Source organism: Ascaphus truei, chromosome 19 (genome assembly GCF_040206685.1).
Source record: "Ascaphus truei isolate aAscTru1 chromosome 19, aAscTru1.hap1, whole genome shotgun sequence".
In the NCBI taxonomy this organism is placed as follows: Eukaryota; Metazoa; Chordata; class Amphibia; order Anura; family Ascaphidae; genus Ascaphus; species Ascaphus truei.
This window is the reverse complement of record NC_134501.1, coordinates 42,676,129-42,689,632: the sequence shown is the minus strand read 5'-3', so window position 1 is coordinate 42,689,632 and position 13,504 is coordinate 42,676,129.

The window sequence follows — 13,504 nt, the reverse complement described above, 5'->3', positions numbered from 1 at the left end:
AATAAAGAGCGCAGAGAGAGAAATAAAGAGCGCAGAGAGAGAAATAAAGAGCGCAGAGAGAGAAATAAAGAGCGCAGAGAGAGAAATAAAGAGCGCAGAGAAAGAAATAAAGAGCGCAGAGAGAGAGAAAGAAAGAGCGCAGAGAGAGAGAGAAAAAGAGTGCAGAGAGAAAGAAAGAAAGAGCGCAGAGAGAAGGAAAGAGCGCAGAGAGAGAGAGCGCAGAGAGAGAAAGAGAAAGAAAGAGCGCAGAGAGAGAGAGAGAGAAAGAGCGCCGAGAGAGAGAGAGAAAGAGCGCAGAGAGAGAGAGAAAGAAAGAGCGCAGAGAGAGAGAGCGCAGAGAGAGAAATAAAGAGCGCAGAGAGAGAAAGAAAGAGCGCAGAGAAAGAAAGAGCACAGAGAGACAGAAAGAAAGAGCGCAGAGAGAGAAAGAAAGAGCGCAAAGAGAGAAAAAAAGAGCGCAAAGAGAGAAAGAAAGAGCGCAGAGAGAAAGAAAGAGCACAGAGAGAGAGAGCGCAGAGAGAGAAAGAGAAAGAAAGAGCGCAGAGAGAAATAAAGAGCGCAGAGAGAGAAATAAAGAGCGCAGAGAGAGAAATAAAGAGCGCAGAGATAGAAATAAAGAGCGCAGAGAAAGAAAGAGCGCAGAGAGAGAAAGAAAGAGCGCAGAGAGAGAAAGAAAGAGCGCAAAGAGACAAAAAAGAGCGCAAAGAGAGAAAAAAAGAGCGCAGAGAGAAAGAAAGAAAGAAAGAAAGAGCGCAGAGAGAAAGAGAGCGCAGAGAGAGAGAAAGAAAGAGCGCAGAGAGAGAAAGAAAGAGCGCAGAGAGAGAGAGCGCAGAGAGAAAGAAAGAGCGCAGAGAGAGAGAAAGAACGCAGAGAGAGAAAGAAAGTGCGCAGAGAGAAAGAGCGCAGAGAGAGAAAGAGAAAGAAAGAGCGCAGAGAGAGAGAGAGAAAGAGCGCAGAGAAAGAGAAAGAAAGAGCGCAGAGAGAGAGAGAGCGCAGAGAGAGAGAGAGCGCAGAGAGAGAAAGAGAAAGAAAGAGCGCAGAGAGAGAGAGAGCGCAGAGAGAGAGAGAGAAAGAGCGCAGAGAGAGAGAGAGAGAGAGAAAGAGCGCAGAGAGAGAAAGAAAGAGCGCAGAGAGAGAAAGAAAGAGCGCAGAGAGAGAGCACAGAGAGAAAGAAAGAGCGCAGAGAGAGAGAAAGAAAGTGCGCAGAGAGAAAGAGCGCAGAGAGAGAGAAAGAAAGTGCGCAGAGAGAAAGAAAGAGCGCAGAGAGAAAGAGCGCAGAGAGAGAAAGAGAAAGAAAGAGCGCATAGAGAGAAAGAGAAAGAAAGAGCACAGAGAGAGAGAGAGAGAGATAGAGCGCAGAGAGAGAGAAAGAAAGAGCACAGAGAGAGAAAGAAAGAGCGCAGAGAGAAATAAAGAGCGCAGAGAGAGAAAGAGAAAGAAAGAGCGCAGAGAGAGAGAGAGAAAGAGCGTAGAGAGAGAGAGAGAGAAAGAGCGCAGAGAGAGAGAAAGAGAAAGAAAGAGCGCAGAGAGAGAGAAAGAGCGCAGAGAGAGAGAAAGAAAGAGCGCAGAGAGAGAGAGAGAAAGAAAAAGCGCAGAGAAAGAAAGAGCGCAGAGAGAGGAAGAAAGAGCGCAGAGAGAGAGAGGAAGAAAGAGCGCAGAGAGAGAGAAAGAAAGAGCGCAGAGAGAGAAAGAAAGAGCGCAGAGAGAGAGCGCAGAGAGAAAGAAAGAGCGCAGAGAGAGAGAAAGAGCGCAGAGAGAGAGAAAGAAAGTGCGCAGAGAGAAAGAAAGAGCGCAGAGAGAAAGAGCGCAGAGAGAGAAAGAGAAAGAAAGAGCGCAGAGAGAGAAAGAGAAAGAAAGAGCGCAGAGAGAGAAAGAGAAAGAAAGAGCGCAGAGAGAGAAAGAGAAAGAAAGAGCGCAGAGAGTGAGAGAGAAAGAGCGCAGAGAGAGAGAGAGAAAGAGCGCAGAAAGAGAGAAAGAAAGAGCGCAGAAAGAGAGAAAGAAAGAGCGCAGAGAGAGAGAGCGCAGAGAGAAAGAAAGAGCGCAGAGAGAGAGAAAGAGCGCAGAGAGAGAGAAAGAAAGTGCACAGAGAGAAAGAGTGCAGAGTGAGAAAGAGAAAGAAAGAGCGCAGATAGAGAGAAAGAGCGCAGAGAGAGAGAGAGAAAGAGTGCAGAGAGAGAGAAAGAGAAAGAAAGAGCGCAGAGAGAGAGAAAGAGCGCAGAGAGAGAGAAAGTAAGAGTGCAGAGAGAAAGAAAGAGCGCAGAGAGAAAGAAAGAGCGCAGAGAGAGAAAGAGCGCAGAGAGAGAAAGAGCGCAGAGAGAGAAATAGCACAGAGAGAGAGAAAGAGCGCAGAGAGAGAGAAAGAGCGCAGAGAGAGAAAGAAAGAGCGCAGAGAGAGAAAGAAAGAGCGCAGAGAGAGAGAAAGAAAGAGCGCAGAGAGAGAGCGCAGAGAGAGAGAGAGCGCAGAGAGAGAAATAAAGAGCGCAGAGAGAGAAAGAAAGAGCGCAGAGAAAGAAAGAGCGCAAAGAGAGAAAAAAAGAGCGCAGAGAGAAAGAAAGAGTGCAGAGAGAAAGAAAGAGCACAGAGAGAGAGAGCGCAGAGAGAGAAAGAGAAAGAAAGAGCGCAGAGAGAGAAAGAGAAAGAAAGAGCGCAGAGAGAGAGAGAGAGCGCAGAGAGAGAGAAAGAAAGAGCGCAGAGAGAGAAAGAAAGAGCGCAGAGAGAGAGCGCAGAGAGAAAGAAAGAGCGCAGAGAGAGAGAAAGAGTGCAGAGAGAGAGAAAGAAAGTGCGCAGAGAGAAAGAAAGAGCGCAGAGAGAAAGAGAGCAGAGAGAGAAAGAGAAAGAAAGAGCGCAGAGAGAGAGAGAGAGCGCAGAGAAAGAGAAAGAAAGAGCGCAGAGAGAGAGAAAGAGCGCAGAGAGAGAGAAAGAGCGCAGAGAGAGAGAAAGAGCGCAGAGAGAGAGAAAGAGCGCAGAGAGAGAGAAAGAGCGCAGAGAGAGAAAGAGCGCAGAGAGAGAGAGCGCAGAGAGAGAGAGAGAGCGCAGAGAGAGAAAGAGCACAGAGAGAGAGAAAGAGCGCAGAGAGAGAGAAAGAGCGCAGCGAGAGAGAAAGAGCGCAGCGAGAGAGAAAGAGCGCAGCGAGAGAGAAAGAGCGCAGAGAGAGAGAAAGAGCGCAGAGAGAGAGAAAGAGCGCAGAGAGAGAGAAAGAGCGCAGAGAGAGAAATAAAGAGCGCAGAGAGAGAAAGAAAGAGCGCAGAGAGAGAAAGAAAGAGCGCAGAGAAAGAAAGAGCGCAGAGAGAGAGAAAGAAAGAGCGCAGAGAGAGAAAGAAAGAGCGCAATGAGAGAAAAAAAGAGTGCAAAGAGAGAAAAAAAGAGCACAGAGAGAGAGAAAGAAAGAGCACAGAGAGAGAAAGAAAGAGCGCAGAGAGAGAAAGAAAGAGCGCAGAGAGAGAAAGAAAGAGCGCAGAGAGAGAAAGAAAGAGCGCAGAGAGAGAGAGCGCAGAGAGAAAGAAAGAGCGCAGAGAGAGAAAGAGCGCAGAGAGAGAAAGAGCGCAGAGAGAGAGAAAGAAAGTGCGCAGAGAGAAAGAAAGAGCGCAGAGAGAAAGAGCGCAGAGAGAGAAAGAGAAAGAAAGAGCGCAGAGAGAGAAAGAGAAAGAAAGAGCGCAGAGAGAGAAAGAGAAAGAAAGAGCGCAGAGAGAGAAAGAGAAAGAAAGAGCGCAGAGAGAGAGAGAGAGAAAGAGCGCAGAGAGAGAGAGAGAAAGAGCGCAGAGAGAGAGAGAGAAAGAGCGCAGAGAGAGAGAGAGAAAGTGCGCAGAAAGAGAGAAAGAAAGAGCGCAGAGAGAAAGAAAGAGCACAGAGAGAGAGAAAGAGCGCAGAGAGAGAAAGAGAAAGAAAGAGCGCAGAGGGAGAGAGAGAAAGAGCGCAGAGAGAGAGAGAGAGCGCAGAGAGAGAGAAAGAGAAAGAAAGAGCGCAGAGAGAGAGAAAGAGCGCAGAGAGAGAGAAAGTAAGAGTGCAGAGAGAAAGAAAGAGCGCAGAGAGAAAGAAAGAAAGAGCGCAGAGAGAGAGAAAGAAAGAGCGCAGAGAGAGAGAGCGCAGAGAGAGAAAGAGCGCAGAGAGAGAAAGAGCGCAGAGAGAGAAAGAGCACACAGAGAGAGAAAGAGCACAGAGAGAGAGAAAGAGCGCAGAGAGAGAGAGAGCGCAGAGAGAGAGCGCAGAGAGAGAGAGAGCGCAGAGAGAGAAATAAAGAGCGCAGAGAGAGAAAGAAAGAGCGCAGAGAGAGAAAGAAAGAGCGCAGAGAAAGAAAGAGCGCAGAGAGAGAGAAAGAAAGAGCGCAGAGAGAGAAAGAAAGAGCGCAAAGAGAGAAAAAAAGAGCGCAAAGAGAGAAAAAAGAGCGCAGAGAGAAAGAAAGAGCGCAGAGAGAAAGAAAGAGCACAGAGAGAGAGAGCGCAGAGAGAGAAAGAGAAAGAAAGAGCACAGAGAGAGAGAAAGAAAGAGCGCAGAGAGAGAAAAAAAGAGCGCAGAGAGAGAAAAAAAGAGCGCAAAGAGAGAAAAAAAGAGCGCAAAGAGAAAGAAAGAGCGCAGAGAGAAAGAAAGAGCGCAGAGAGAAAGAAAGAGCGCAGAGAGAAAGAAAGAGCGCAGAGAGAAAGAAAGAGAGCAGAGAGAAAGAGCGCAGAGAGAGAAAGAGAAAGAAAGAGCGCAGAGAGAGAAAGAGAAAGAAAGAGCGCAGAGAGAGAGAGAGAAAGAGCGCAGAGAGAGAAAGAAAGAGCGCAGAGAGAGAAAGAAAGAGCGCAGAGAGAGAGCGCAGAGAGAAAGAAAGAGCGCAGAGAGAGAGAAAGAGCGCAGAGAGAGAGAAAGAAAGTGCGCAGAGAGAAAGAAAGAAAGTGCGCAGAGAGAAAGAAAGAGCGCAGAGAGAGAGAAAGAAAGTGCGCAGAGAGAAAGAAAGAGCGCAGAGAGAAAGAGCGCAGAGAGAGAAAGAGAAAGAAAGAGCGCATAGAGAGAAAGAGAAAGAAAGAGCGCAGAGAGAGAGAGAGAGAGAAAGAGCGCAGAGAGAGAGAAAGAAAGAGCACAGAGAGAGAAAGAAAGAGCGCAGAGAGAGAGAGCGCAGAGAGAAAGAAAGAGCGCAGAGAGAGAGAAAGAGCGCAGAGAGAGAGAAAGAAAGTGCGCAGAGAGAAAGAAAGAGCACAGAGAGAGAGCGCAGAGAGAGAAAGAGAAAGAAAGAGCGCAGAGAGAGAGAGAAAGAGCGCAGAGAGAGAGAGAGAAAGAGCGCAGAGAGAGAGAGAGAGAAAGAAAGAGCGCAGAGAGAGAAAGAGCGCAGAGAGAGAGAAAGAGCGCAGAGAGAGAGAAAGAGCGCAGAGAGAGAGAAAGAAAGAGCGCAGAGAGAGAGAAAGAAAGAGCGCAGAGAGAGAGAAAGTAAGAGTGCAGAGAGAAAGAAAGAGCGCAGAGAGAGAGAAAGAAAAAGCGCAGAGAAAGAAAGAGCGCAGAGAGAGGAAGAAAGAGCGCAGAGAGAGAGAGAAAGAAAGAACGCAGAGAGAGAGAAAGAGCGCAGAGAGAGAGAGAGCGCAGAGAGAGACAGAGCGCAGAGAGAGACAGAGCGCAGAGAGAGAGAGAGCGCAGAGAGAGAGAGAGCGCAGAGAGAGAGAGAGCGCAGAGAGAGAGAGAGCGCAGAGAGAGAGAGAGCGCAGAGAGAGAGAGAGCGCAGAGAGAGAGAGAGCGCAGAGAGAGAGCGCAGAGAGAGAGCGCAGAGAGAGAGAAAGAGCGCAGAGAGAAAGAAAGAGCGCAGAGAGAGAGAAAGAGAGCAGAGAGAAAGAAAGTGCGCAGAGAGAAAGAAAGAGCGCAGAGAGAAAGAAAGAGCGCAGAGAGAGAGAAAGAAAGAGCGCAGAGAGAGAGAAAGAAAGAGCGCAGAGAGAGAGAATGAAAGAGCGCAGAGAGAGAGAATGAAAGAGCGCAGAGAGAGAGAATGAAAGAGCGCAGAGAGAGAAAGAAAGAGCACAGAGAGAGAGAGAAAGAGCGCAGCGAGAGAGAGAGAGAGAGAGCGCAGAGAGAGAGAAAGAAAGAGCGCAGAGAGAGAGAGAAAGAAAGAGCGCAGAGAGAGAAAGAAAGAGTGCAAAGAGAGAGAAAGAGCGCAGAGAGAGAGAGAAAGAAAGAGCGCAGAGAGAGAAAGAAAGAGCGCAGAGAGAGAAAGAGCGCAGAGAGAGAAAGAGCGCAGAGAGAGAAAGAGCGCAGAGAGAGAAAGAGCGCAGAGAGAGAAAGAGCGCAGAGAGAGAAAGAGCGCAGAGAGAGAAAGAGCGCAGAGAGAAAGAAAGAGCGCAGAGAGAAAGAAAGAGCGCAGAGAGAAAGAAAGAGCGCAGAGAGAAAGAAAGAGCGCAGAGAGAGAGAGAGAGCGCAGAGAGAGAGAAAAAAAGAGCGCAGAGAGAGAGAAAAAAAGAGCGCAGAGAGAGAAAAAAAAAGAGCGCAGAGAGAAAGAAAGAGCGCAGAGAGAGAGAGAAAGAAAGAGCGCAGAGAGAGAGCGCAGAGAGAAAGAGAGAGCGCAGAGAGAGAGAAAGAAAGAGCGCAGAGAGAGAGAAAGAGCGTAGAGAATAAAAGAGCGCAGAGAGAGAGAGAGGAAGAAAGAGCGCAGACAGAGAAAGAAAGAGCGCAGACAGAGAAAGAAAGAGCGCAGACAGAGAAAGAAAGAGCGCAGAGAGAGAGAAAGAGCACAGAGAGAGAGAAAGAGCGCAGAGAGAGAAAGAGCGCAGAGAGAGAGAAAGAGCGCAGAGAGAGAGAGAGAGCGCAGAGAGAGAAAGAAAGAGCGCAGAGAGAGAAAGAAAGAGCGCAGAGAGAGAAAGAAAGAGCGCAGAGAGAGAAAGAAAGAGCGCAGAGAGAGAAAGAAAGAGCCCAGAGAGAGAGAAAGAAAGAGCGCAGAGAGAGAGCGCAGAGAGAGATGGAGAGCGCAGAGAGAGAGCGCAGAGAGAGAAAGAAAGAGCGCAGAGAGAGAAAGAAAGAGCGCAGAGAAAGAAAGAGCGCAGAGAGAGAGAAAGAAAGAGCGCAGAGAGAGAAAGAAAGAGCGCAAAGAGAGAAAAAAAAGTGCAAAGAGAGAGCGCAGAGAGAGAGAGCGCAGAGAGAGAAAGAGAAAGAAAGAGCGCAGAAAGAGAGAGAGAAAGAGCGCAGAGAGAGAGAAAGAAAGAGCGCAGAGAGAGAAAGAAAGAGCGCAGAGAGAGAGCGCAGAGAGAAAGAAAGAGCGCAGAGAGAGAGAAAGAGCGCAGAGAGAGAGAAAGAAAGTGCGCAGAGAGAAAGAAAGAGCGCAGAGAGAAAGAGCGCAGAGAGAGAAAGAGAAAGAAAGAGCGCAGAGAGAGAAAGAGAAAGAAAGAGCGCAGAGAGAGAAAGAGAAAGAAAGAGCGCAGAGAGAGAGAGAGAAAGAGCGCAGAGAGAGAGAGAGAAAGAGCGCAGAGAGAGAGAGAGAAAGAGCGCAGAAAGAGAGAAAGAAAGAGCGCAGAGAGAGAGAGCGCAGAGAGAAAGAAAGAGCGCAGAGAGAGAGAAAGAGCGCAGAGAGAGAGAAAGAAAGTGCGCAGAGAGAAAGAGCGCAGAGAGAGAAAGAGAAAGAAAGAGCGCAGAGAGAGAGAGAGAAAGAGCGCAGAGAGAGAGAGAGAAAGAGTGCAGAGAGAGAGAAAGAGAAAGAAAGAGCGCAGAGAGAGAGAAAGAGCGCAGAGAGAGAGAAAGTAAGAGTGCAGAGAGAAAGAAAGAGCGCAGAGAGAAAGAAAGAGCGCAGAGAGAGAAAGAGCGCAGAGAGAGAAAGAGCACAGAGAGAGAGAAAGAGCGCAGAGAGAGAGAAAGAGCGCAGAGAGAGAAAGAAAGAGCGCAGAGAGAGAAAGAAAGAGCACAGAGAGAGAGAAAGAAAGAGCACATAGAGAGAGCGCAGAGAGAGAGAGAAAGCACAGAGAGAGAGAGAGAGCGCAGAGAGAGAAAGAAAGAGCGCAGAGAGAGAAAGAAAGAGCGCAGAGAAAGAAAGAGCGCAGAGAGAGAGAAAGAAAGAGCGCAGAGAGAGAAAGAAAGAGCGCAAAGAGAGAAAAAAAGAGCGCAAAGAGAGAAAAAAAGAGCGCAGAGAGAAAGTAAGAGCGCAGAGAGAAAGAAAGAGCACAGAGAGAGAGAGCGCAGAGAGAGAAAGAGAAAGAAAAAGCGCAGAGAGAGAAAGAGAAAGAAAGAGCGCAGAGAGAGAGAGAGAGCGCAGAGAGAGAGAGAGAAAGAGCGCAGAGAGAGAGAAAGAAAGAGCGCAGAGAGAGAAAGAAAGAGCGCAGAGAGAGAGAGCGCAGAGAGAAAGAAAGAGCGCAGAGAGAGAGAAAGAGTGCAGAGAGAGAGAAAGAAAGTGCGCAGAGAGAAAGAAAGAGCGCAGAGAGAAAAAGCGCAGAGAGAGAAAGAGAAAGAAAGAGCGCAGAGAGAGAGAGAAAGAGCGCAGAGAGAGAGAGAGAAAGAGCGCAGAGAAAGAGAAAGAAAGAGCGCAGAGAGAGAGAAAGAGCGCAGAGAGAAAGAAAGAAAGAGCGCAGAGAGAGAGAAAGAAAGAACGCAGAGAGAGAAAGAGCGCAGAGAGAGAAAGAGCGCAGAGAGAGAAAGAAAGAGCGCAGAGAGAGAAAGAAAGAGCGCAGAGAGAGAGAAAGAAAGAGCGCAGAGAGAGAGCGCAGAGAGAGAGAGCGCAGAGAGAGAAATAAAGAGCGCAGAGAGAGAAAGAAAGAGTGCGAAGAGAGAAAAAAAGAGCGCAAAGAGAGAAAAAAGAGCGCAGAGAGAAAGAAAGAGCGCAGAGAGAAAGAAAGAGCACAGAGAGAGAGAGCACAGAGAGAGAAAGAGAAAGAAAGAGCGCAGAGAGAGAGAAAGAAAGAGCGCAGAGAGAGAGCGCAGAGAGAGAGAGCGCAGAGAGAGAAATAAAGAGCGCAGAGAGAGAAAGAAAGAGCGCAGAGAAAGAAAGAGCGCAGAGAGAGAGAAAGAAAGAGCGCAGAGAGAGAAAGAAAGAGCGCAAAGAGAGAAAAAAAGAGCGCAAAGAGAGAAAGAAAGAGAGCAGAGAGAGAAAGAGAAAGAAAGAGCGCAGAGAGAGAGAGAGAGAAAGAGCGCAGAGAGAGAGAGAGAAAGAGCGCAGAGAGAGAAAGAAAGAGCGCAGAGAGAGAAAGATAGAGCGCAGAGAGAGAGCGCAGAGAGAAAGAATGAGCGCAGAGAGAGAGAAAGAGCGCAGAGAGAGAGAAAGAAAGTGCGCAGAGAGAAAGAAAGAGCGTAGAGAGAGAGAGAGAAAGAGCGCAGAGAGAGAGAAAGAAAGAGCACAGAGAGAGAAAGAAAGAGCGCAGAGAGAGAGCGCAGAGAGAGAAAGAGAAAGAAAGAGCACAGAGAAAGAGAGAGAAAGAGCGCAGAGAGAGAGAAAGAAAGAGCGCAGAGAGAGAGAAAGAAAGAGCGCAGAGAGAGAGAAAGAAAGAGCGCAGAGAGAGAGAAAGAAAGAGCGCAGAGAGAGAGAGAGAGAAAGAGCGCAGAGAGTGAGAAAGAAAGAGCGCAGAGAGTGAGAAAGAAAGAGCGCAGAGAGAAAGAAAGAGCGCAGAGAGTGAGAAAGAAAGAGCGCAGAGAGAAAGAAAGAGCGCCGAGAGTGAGAAAGAAAGAGCGCAGAGAGAAAGAAAGAGCGCAGAGAGAGAGAGAAAGAAAGAGCGCAGAGAGAGAAAGAAAGAGCGCAGAGAGAGAGAAAAAGAGCGCAAAGAGAGAAAAAAAGAGCGCAGAGAGAAAGAAAGAAAAAGCGCAGAGAGAAAGAAAGAGCGCAGAGAGAGTGCAGAGAGAGAGAAAGAAAGAGCGCAGAGAGAGAGAGAAAGAAAGAGCGCAGAGAGAGAGGAAGAAAGAGCGCAGAGAGAAAGAAAAAGCACATAGAGAGAGAAAGAGCGCAGAGAGAGAGAGAAAGAGCACACAGAGAGAGAGCGCAGACAGAGAGAGAGCGCAGAGAGAGAGAGCGCAGAGAGAAAGAGAGAGAGAGCGCAGAGAGAAAGAGAGAGAGAGCGCAGAGAGAGAGACAGAAAGAGCGCAGAGAGAGAGAAAGAGCGTAGAGAATAAAAGAGCGCAGAGAGAGAGAGAGGAAGAAAGAGCGCAGATAGAGAAAGAAAGAGCGCAGACAGAGAAAGAAAGAGCGCAGACAGAGAAAGAAAGAGCGCAGAGAGAGAGAGAAAGAAAGAACGCAGAGAGAGAGAAAGAGCGCAGAGAGAGAGAGAGCGCAGAGAGAGACAGAGCGCAGAGAGAGAGAGAGCGCAGAGAGAGAGAGAGCGCAGAGAGAGAGAGAGCGCAGAGAGAGAGAGAGCGCAGAGAGAGAGAGAGCGCAGAGAGAGAGAGAGCGCAGAGAGAGAGAGAGCGCAGAGAGAGAGCGCAGAGAGAGAGCGCAGAGAGAGAGAAAGAGCGCAGAGAGAAAGAAAGAGCGCAGAGAGAGAGAAAGAGAGCAGAGAGAAAGAAAGTGCGCAGAGAGAAAGAAAGAGCGCAGAGAGAAAGAAAGAGCGCAGAGAGAGAGAAAGAAAGAGCGCAGAGAGAGAGAAAGAAAGAGCGCAGAGAGAGAGAATGAAAGAGCGCAGAGAGAGAGAATGAAAGAGCGCAGAGAGAGAGAATGAAAGAGCGCAGAGAGAGAAAGAAAGAGCACAGAGAGAGAGAGAAAGAGCGCAGCGAGAGAGAGAGAGAGAGAGCGCAGAGAGAGAGAAAGAAAGAGCGCAGAGAGAGAGAGAAAGAAAGAGCGCAGAGAGAGAAAGAAAGAGTGCAAAGAGAGAGAAAGAGCGCAGAGAGAGAGAGAAAGAAAGAGCGCAGAGAGAGAAAGAAAGAGCGCAGAGAGAGAAAGAGCGCAGAGAGAGAAAGAGCGCAGAGAGAGAAAGAGCGCAGAGAGAGAAAGAGCGCAGAGAGAGAAAGAGCGCAGAGAGAGAAAGAGCGCAGAGAGAGAAAGAGCGCAGAGAGAAAGAAAGAGCGCAGAGAGAAAGAAAGAGCGCAGAGAGAAAGAAAGAGCGCAGAGAGAAAGAAAGAGCGCAGAGAGAGAGAGAGAGCGCAGAGAGAGAGAAAAAAAGAGCGCAGAGAGAGAGAAAAAAAGAGCGCAGAGAGAGAAAAAAAAAGAGCGCAGAGAGAAAGAAAGAGCGCAGAGAGAGAGAGAAAGAAAGAGCGCAGAGAGAGAGCGCAGAGAGAAAGAGAGAGCGCAGAGAGAGAGAAAGAAAGAGCGCAGAGAGAGAGAAAGAGCGTAGAGAATAAAAGAGCGCAGAGAGAGAGAGAGGAAGAAAGAGCGCAGACAGAGAAAGAAAGAGCGCAGACAGAGAAAGAAAGAGCGCAGACAGAGAAAGAAAGAGCGCAGAGAGAGAGAAAGAGCACAGAGAGAGAGAAAGAGCGCAGAGAGAGAAAGAGCGCAGAGAGAGAAAGAGCGCAGAGAGAGAGAAAGAGCGCAGAGAGAGAGAGAGAGCGCAGAGAGAGAAAGAAAGAGCGCAGAGAGAGAAAGAAAGAGCGCAGAGAGAGAAAGAAAGAGCGCAGAGAGAGAAAGAAAGAGCGCAGAGAGAGAAAGAAAGAGCCCAGAGAGAGAGAAAGAAAGAGCGCAGAGAGAGAGCGCAGAGAGAGATGGAGAGCGCAGAGAGAGAGCGCAGAGAGAGAAAGAAAGAGCGCAGAGAGAGAAAGAAAGAGCGCAGAGAAAGAAAGAGCGCAGAGAGAGAGAAAGAAAGAGCGCAGAGAGAGAAAGAAAGAGCGCAAAGAGAGAAAAAAAAGTGCAAAGAGAGAGCGCAGAGAGAGAGAGCGCAGAGAGAGAAAGAGAAAGAAAGAGCGCAGAAAGAGAGAGAGAAAGAGCGCAGAGAGAGAGAAAGAAAGAGCGCAGAGAGAGAAAGAAAGAGCGCAGAGAGAGAGCGCAGAGAGAAAGAAAGAGCGCAGAGAGAGAGAAAGAGCGCAGAGAGAGAGAAAGAAAGTGCGCAGAGAGAAAGAAAGAGCGCAGAGAGAAAGAGCGCAGAGAGAGAAAGAGAAAGAAAGAGCGCAGAGAGAGAAAGAGAAAGAAAGAGCGCAGAGAGAGAAAGAGAAAGAAAGAGCGCAGAGAGAGAGAGAGAAAGAGCGCAGAGAGAGAGAGAGAAAGAGCGCAGAGAGAGAGAGAGAAAGAGCGCAGAAAGAGAGAAAGAAAGAGCGCAGAGAGAGAGAGCGCAGAGAGAAAGAAAGAGCGCAGAGAGAGAGAAAGAGCGCAGAGAGAGAGAAAGAAAGTGCGCAGAGAGAAAGAGCGCAGAGAGAGAAAGAGAAAGAAAGAGCGCAGAGAGAGAGAGAGAAAGAGCGCAGAGAGAGAGAGAGAAAGAGTGCAGAGAGAGAGAAAGAGAAAGAAAGAGCGCAGAGAGAGAGAAAGAGCGCAGAGAGAGAGAAAGTAAGAGTGCAGAGAGAAAGAAAGAGCGCAGAGAGAAAGAAAGAGCGCAGAGAGAGAAAGAGCGCAGAGAGAGAAAGAGCACAGAGAGAGAGAAAGAGCGCAGAGAGAGAGAAAGAGCGCAGAGAGAGAAAGAAAGAGCGCAGAGAGAGAAAGAAAGAGCGCAGAGAGAGAGAAAGAAAGAGCACATAGAGAGAGCGCAGAGAGAGAGAGAAAGCGCAGAGAGAGAGAGAGAGCGCAGAGAGAGAAAGAAAGAGCGCAGAGAGAGAAAGAAAGAGCGCAGAGAAAGAAAGAGCGCAGAGAGAGAGAAAGAAAGAGCGCAGAGAGAGAAAGAAAGAGCGCAAAGAGAGAAAAAAAGAGCGCAAAGAGAGAAAAAAAGAGCGCAGAGAGAAAGTAAGAGCGCAGAGAGAAAGAAAGAGCACAGAGAGAGAGAGCGCAGAGAGAGAAAGAGAAAGAAAAAGCGCAGAGAGAGAAAGAGAAAGAAAGAGCGCAGAGAGAGAGAGAGAGCGCAGAGAGAGAGAGAGAAAGAGCGCAGAGAGAGAGAAAGAAAGAGCGCAGAGAGAGAAAGAAAGAGCGCAGAGAGAGAGAGCGCAGAGAGAAAGAAAGAGCGCAGAGAGAGAGAAAGAGTGCAGAGAGAGAGAAAGAAAGTGCGCAGAGAGAAAGAAAGAGCGCAGAGAGAAAGAGCGCAGAGAGAGAAAGAGAAAGAAAGAGCGCAGAGAGAGAGAGAAAGAGCGCAGAGAGAGAGAGAGAAAGAGCGCAGAGAAAGAGAAAGAAAGAGCGCAGAGAGAGAGAAAGAGCGCAGAGAGAAAGAAAGAAAGAGCGCAGAGAGAGAGAAAGAAAGAACGCAGAGAGAGAAAGAGCGCAGAGAGAGAAAGAGCGCAGAGAGAGAAAGAAAGAGCGCAGAGAGAGAAAGAAAGAGCGCAGAGAGAGAGAAAGAAAGAGCGCAGAGAGAGAGCGCAGAGAGAGAGAGCGCAGAGAGAGAAATAAAGAGCGCAGAGAGAGAAAGAAAGAGTGCGAAGAGAGAAAAAAAGAGCGCAAAGAGAGAAAAAAGAGCGCAGAGAGAAAGAAAGAGCGCAGAGAGAAAGAAAGAGCACAGAGAGAGAGAGCACAGAGAGAGAAAGAGAAAGAAAGAGCGCAGAGAGAGAGAAAGAAAGAGCGCAGAGAGAGAGCGCAGAGAGA